General features: G+C 41.2%; 1 pseudogene; it reads left to right on the top strand.

Moving 5' to 3' along the window:
* The first annotated feature begins 4,485 nt into the window (after nt 1-4,485).
* Nucleotides 4,486-5,430, top strand: LOC138287098 (olfactory receptor 5AR1-like; annotated as a pseudogene).
* The last annotated feature ends 1,812 nt before the right edge of the window (nt 5,431-7,242 follow it).

The raw sequence follows: 7,242 nt of genomic DNA, 5'->3' as shown, positions 1-7,242 counted from the left end.
CATATCCTTTCACTCACCTTGGGAGGCACCCTTTCACCTGTATACCCTTTCATCCATTCTTCAACCACCCATGCATCATCCTATTCACCCACTTATATGAGTATTATGCAGCCTTTCACCCTCATATTATATTTCACCCATCCTTTAACCTTCATTGTTCAAAGCAGAAGAAAGGTAGCTACAGACAAACTGGTACAGCCAGACAGTTTGAAGTAAAGAAACCTGAAATATAGAAAATAAGTAAATAGGATAATGCTGGTATAAGAAGAGTTTACAAAACAGATAACCCGAAGTGGAGTTGGAAAAATATTAGGAGACATACACAATTAAAAGGTAAAAAAGCCATCTGCCCTGACAATTTTGGAGGTGGCCCCTTTACCTCCCTCACCCACCTTACCAACCCTCTTCCTGCCACTCGATGCTGCATGATGTAAGAATTTTTTTTTAGAAAAGGTAAGTGGTAATGTTAATAAATAATCTCTCCAAGAATATACATTTTTTAAAGCAAAACGCAGGAACATTTCTACATCAGAGGTTCAGAGAGCCTGTATATTAATACTAGTGTCATGGACCATCCTATTCCAAATTTCCTAACCCTCTTCCAATTTTCCTAATCTACATTTTGGATAATAACATGCAATTAATTATTTCTACAGTTCTCATATCATTCTCAATGGCTCAATGCATAGATTTGATGCATGCATGCAAAACTACTGCCCATCACTGGGAAATTGCTTGGCAGTTGGCACTGTACGAGCTACAAAATACAAACAATAAAGGCACAGAGAAGTAAGAGAACATGATAACTCACTCATACTAATATAACTATGACTATCTTAGACAGGACAGAGCACAGAAGGAGTCTCTGCCTCACTTCTGAATCAGCCCAAGCAAGCACCAAAAACACGTACAACTAGGTAGCGCCATGCACCTGTGTAGGTGACAAGACAATTACATACTATATTATTATATACCTTAACTGTATTTGGGAAGAAACTATTAGCACAGAACACAACTAATAATTAAATATTACTCAATGAGCCCCGCAACCTCAATGCCTGGCAGGCCAAGCAGGTCCATTTCACAGTCCAGGATATTGGCCCATAGGTGCGTTAGCTGTTTCTGGATGCTCAAGACCCCAGAAATATGGCGCACGGCCCCGTGCACCCTCTCCTAGCATCGCTAGTGCTCCTGGAGTCCATACCCAGGCCAAAGCTTGCAGCCTACTGCCAAGATGTAGGGGAGGTGGCGTTGAACATAAAACACCAATGAGCCACCTCCACCTCGGAAAAATGACGCAGGGCTGCACCCTTCACGGGGCTGCCACCCGCAGGTAAGTCAGCTGTCACTGGTTGTTGGGGGCCTGTTGCTGCCGCTCACCTGCTTTGACATGGTGCGGGGGACTTGAGGGACAAGAGATAAGTAAGAATGAAGGGTAAAAAATGAAATTTAGGCAAAAAAAATTAAAAGTAAAAAAGTTGCAAAAAATACAAAATATTCACTAAACACAAAAAATAGGAAATACGTTAAAATATAAAAACACAAAGAGAAAAGGTAATATAGTAAACAAAAACGAGGGTAAAATACGTTTTAAAAGTGTGGGATGGTAAAGATATAAGGGGGATGAAACTAGGCCCCAGCACCATAACAAAGCAAAACACAAGATGGCTGTGCCCATGCAAAACATGTGTTGCCATTCACGTGAGGATTCGAAATCAAGGACTTACTTTGTGTTGCTAGTGATGTTAAACATCATGTGAATGGGTGCGGCTAGAAACTTTGCCCTCAAGCAGAACTTCACATAGCACAGCTGAGTTTCTAGCAACTTCACAGAGTTCAGTGTCGCGCGTCCACCCTAACTCCATCCAGGCCTACTTTTCCTCTGCACTCATAGGAGCACACCGCTTACTGCATGAACATGGCACTCAACTCATCGGTCACTCTCACTGGTCCCCCTGCAATCTAACTGATCATCCTGCACTCACAGAATCACACTGTACTGCTCACCATGCAATAACGTTGTTCATCCTGCACTCACGCCATTCACCCTCTTCTTACCCTGAAGTCACACATGCACACTGCTTACTTTGCATCCACACAACACTCCACTCACCTTTCATTCTGACTACTCATCCTGCAGTCTTTTCACTCATCCTGCACTCCATCTTACACAAGAAATTGATTCACCATACATTTGTTATTCACACTCCGCATTTTCACCCACACTCAAACTCAAATGGGCACATCACTTACTGTGCACTCACTCATCTAACCCTACTCTCCCATAGGCACATTGCTCACCCTGCATTTACATAGACACTCTGGTCAGTCAGACAACTCACTCTTCAGTCAAATGGACATATCACTCACCTTGAACTCATACCACTCAGCCTGCACTCCCTCGTCTCACTTTGCACTCACATGGGTTCACAGCTCAGCTTGCTCTCACACAGGCACTCTGTTCACCCATCACTCATGTAGCTCACCCTGCTTGCACACAGGCACAATAGTCAATTGTATGTTGAATCTGAAAATCCCAACATTCAAAGTGTTACTGGATAAAGAAACATGTTTGCCATATGACTCAAATATTTCATCAGTTGAATACTGTGATATTCATTCAAGTGGACTAGTTAATAGTGTTGGTGCTTGATTCACATATGATTTCAAATATAAACCATGTACAGCATACTTTTAACAAACATTGACAAGGCCATATGTTATGATTTATAAACAGTGTATGGAGAAAATATTTTCAATAAGCTTTATTAAAAGGCAAGACAGGTGTAACGGGGCAGAAACAGTGCAAATATTTTTACCTCTATACAAGCAGTTTTGACTAATGGGAGTGTGACCGGCAGCAAATATGTGTGTCTGTGTGTGTGTGTGTGTGTGTGTGTGTGTGTGTGTGTGTGTACAAATGTACAAAAGAGCCGAAGAGATATAATGAGAATGAGTGTCTGTGAAACTGAGTGTGTGAACAAATCAGTATCTGTGAGGTATAGTGTATGAGTCAATGCCATTGAGTGAGTGTGTGTGTGTTGTGCTCGCAAACGTTCTGCCAGTCTGACATACTAGAGGTTATACTTGCCTTATGGAAGAGAGCACTAACGCCGTACAAATTGGGGAAGTTAGACATGGCAGAATGCAGGTTCTGACATGCTGCACATAATACTTACTCTTATATGGTGTGCATCCATACAAAATGATGAATCTGACATTTGAGGTAATTTTTGCTATCAGAGACCTTGTATTCGTTTTATAGGTGTGCTCCAATGGCAAAATTTGGACCCCTGTATATCGGAGGTCATTTTTGTAGGTACCCATGATTAAAGATTATCCATAGCAACATGTTGGCACAAGCATATTGTATGAAATCCTTGGCAAAAGGGGCCCATCTATGAAAAATTCAGACCATGGTATAGTGGAAGTAGTTTCTGACTTATGACATTTCAAGAAATAGGATCTACTCCTAAGAAAGATCAGGCTCCTATCATGCACCTTGAAAGTACTGGAATGTTTCATGAATGACATTTCAGATTCTATGAGCTCAATGCCGGGCCTTGGGAGAGGCACTGTTCTTGCACTCTGAGAGAGGTACAATAGGCCTTGTTCTTTACCATTACACTGACACCAATGTTAGCCTCTGACCTCCTCTTCCGGTGGAAATTGCCATTGCTGAACATGATGCACTCCCAGAAATTAAATGTATTCTTTCATGACGTTTCTGAGTAGCTGCCATATTATGAGAGAGGAAATCTACCAAAAGCCAATAAGAATGTCCTACAAGTGCACAAATGCACTCCTTCTTGGAAGCAAACAATGTCTGCATAATCATGTGAAGTAAATATAACTCTCAGAAAGTAGGCAGAGACACAACCCCTCTCTTGGTGAGTGCCACATAGTTGTTTGGGTACAGCTGCACTGTCAAGCTACAGTATAAAAAAGAAACATTTAGGCTTGGCAAAAAGTTAATTTTGTCAGGTCAAAATGGCAGTTTGAAACTGCACTACAGGCTACAGTGACAGGCCTGAGGCATGTTTTAAAAGGACTATTTTATTGGGTGGCACAAAAAGTGTTGCAGGCCCACTGGTAGCGTTTAATGTACAGGCCTAGACCATTTACTATGGACATACAAGTAAATGAACTGTACCTAATGGGTGTAGTCTCCTTTTATCACATTTGAAGAACATAGCACAAGAACATTAGCACTGGTAAAACCAACAGAAGCAACTCCAGCAAAACAGAAGCAGTGAAAGTGAATGTTTGGGGGGACACTATGTTAAGGATACCAGTTCAAACAGTAAGATTCCATGAATTTAAGATGCATGTCTCTGCATTTGAATATGTGTTTACAAAGATACATGTACATTGACATTTCTTTTAATACTTAAAGAGAAAAACAATGCAACCTTAGCTGATGCTAACTGCTGTCTCTCTCATTCTCTCCATTTGTTGGGCCAGCAGATGACATTTTATGAAGGCATGGAAGCAGTGAAAAATATTTCCGTAGTGAAGGAATTTATCCTTCTGGGCCTTACCAGTGACCAGAACCTACAGTTCCCTCTCTTTTTGCTATTCCTCCACATCTATATCCTCACCCTACTGAGTAATTGTGGCATCATCATTTTGATCAAGACCTCTTCACGTCTTCACACTCCTATGTACTTTCTGCTTAGTAACTTGTCGTTTGTAGATATATGCTACTCCTCAGTCATCACACCCAATATGCTAGCCATCTTCTTTAATGAGAGGAGAGTGATTTCCTTTAATGGATGTGTAACACAGTTGTTGTTCTTTGTATTTTTTGTGAGTGTGGATGTCTTACTTCTAGCTGTGATGGCCTATGACCGATATTATGCAATATGTAATCCGTTATTGTATTCAGTCCACATGACCAATAGCTTCTGCATCACTCTGGTGCTTGGTTCATATGTTGTTGGGTTTATGAATGCCTTGGTAAATATGAGTTGCCTATTCCGGTTACACTTCTGTGGACCAAATAAGATTTCACACTTTTATTGTGATCTACTTCCACTCTTCAAACTCTCCTGCAATGACACCACCATCAATGAAATTGTTATGTTTGCTGTTGCTGGTACTGTAGAAGTAGGAACTCTAGTGGTTGTCTTCATCTCTTATGTATACATAATTACTGCTGTCATTAGGATCCGCTCATCTGAGGGAAGAAACAAGACCTTCTCCACCTGCTCCTCTCACCTTGCATGTGTCGCCTTGTTCTACTGTCCGGCTTTGTTCATGTACCTGAGACCTAAATCTAGTTACTCCATGGACCAGGACAGAGTAGCATCTTTATTCTACACAGTGATAATTCCTATGTTAAACCCACTGATCTACACTCTAAGGAACAAGGACATGATTACATCCATGAGACTGGTAATGCAAAGTTGAATGACATCATCAAGCTAAGGGCCATATTTATGGCCAGTGGCTCAGCACAGAAAGTCACCTTGCTGTGCTGCATCACAGGCAAAGGGCATAAATGCACCGTTTGTATCCTAATACAGCTCATTCCTGTCCTTGCAGGCATGTGTTCCTCTTTCTTTCTGTGTGCCATAATGCAACACACATAGAAAGTGGAAAAAATAAGAATACATAAATATATTTCTCCTCCTTCCACTGTACCTTGGTAATAATAGGTTTTAGGCACTTTGCCAGGTTTACCACTTCTGGTAAATCCAGGAATGTTTCAGAATCCATGGATGTTTCATGGGAACACCCACACAGCGCCCATACAATGCCTCCCTGATGCAGAGATTTGCAGAGCATTGCTTTACTTGAGGTTTATAAAGTCACTCAGGGCCATACAAGGAGGCCTTACATGGCTTCATAAAGCATATTTTTGAGTTGCTACATGCATGCACCACATTGCATGGTGCAAGTGCAACACAACTGAGTCCATGGATATGGCCCATAGCCTTTTCCACAAATAAGACACGTTTTCTGGTCACCCAAAACAAAGTATATACTCTCTCAGTCCACCAGAATTTCACTGAGTGGTGGATGTAGCTGTATACTATGTAGTTTCATGCAGCAGGATGTTCTGCTCAGGAATGTTGTAACTTCAGATGGCAGAACATAGTAGGCCATGACTGTTAAGAGGCTGCAGTTTACTCACTGCTGCTTGCTACTGTCAGCGTCAGTAGGGAGATTTTCCTCCTCCTGAATAACATATATAGAACCTCCATATATTCTACTTATTTTTATAAATATGCAATCTTTATAGCTCAGCTTGCAAATGTTAAAATAAAATATTGCCAAGTTGGAAGGCCAAAATATTTGTCATTTGATTTAATTTGAACAATTATTGGTTTTACAATTGATTAACTGAAATAAACAGTGAATAAACCATCCAATTTTCACAAATCACCTTATTTGAATGTCATTCTGGTGGTCTTTATTGAAAGCAATTGCAAAAACAAGTGAAAAGTATTGTAAACATGCATTAGCAGACTGCTTGGAGCCATATATCATTGTTGATTTTGGCTGAAACATATGTGTTCTCGTAATATTACCTATTATTTCCACCCCTATTTTAATGTTGAGAGTGGGTCATTTAGACATATTCTGCTAAGGTCTGAATACATATGTGTCAGTTTTCCAGTGGGTAACATTCTAGCATTGGAGCTGTAGTGACTATGTGACCTCAGCCACACAGGTTAGTGCCTATCACGTGATTATGAACAGAGGGCATTAAAGGATGCCTTGTGCGTGTGTGTTAGTCAAGAATTGGGAAGGCAGACTGGGCGGAGGTTCCAAAAACAGCCCCCTAAATGACAAACACCATCGAGAATTTCAACAATTGCATCACCTACTGCACCACCCCCTGTGGCCGCTCTTAAACACAGCATTACAAGAAGATCCATACCTCTCTCGAGTTAGTGGATTGAGGAACTCAGACTGATGAAGAAACTGCCACCATCATGATGTCCATCCACTCAAAGGCCCTTATCAGACCATTAGCCCCATCACGCAACCCATCAGCATCATGTTTACAACTTATTCTGCATGCCTCCACATCTTTCATGACCTTACCTAATGCTTAGAAACATGAAACTGTCACACCATTGTTGGAGAAACCCTCTTCTGGCATTTCATCACTTGCCGAACTGTCTTCTGTCATTCCCAGCCCAGCCAGCACTAGTCTGCTGGCTCTTCAAACTTGCCAACTCTCTGCTATCATTCCCAGCCAAGGTCTTTGAGAAAGCCACCACTAGAAAC

Source organism: Pleurodeles waltl, chromosome 4_1 (genome assembly GCF_031143425.1).
Source record: "Pleurodeles waltl isolate 20211129_DDA chromosome 4_1, aPleWal1.hap1.20221129, whole genome shotgun sequence".
Classification (NCBI taxonomy): domain Eukaryota; kingdom Metazoa; phylum Chordata; class Amphibia; order Caudata; family Salamandridae; genus Pleurodeles; species Pleurodeles waltl.
The sequence above is the reverse complement of the archived record's forward strand: the minus strand, read 5'-3'. Positions and strand labels throughout refer to the sequence as shown.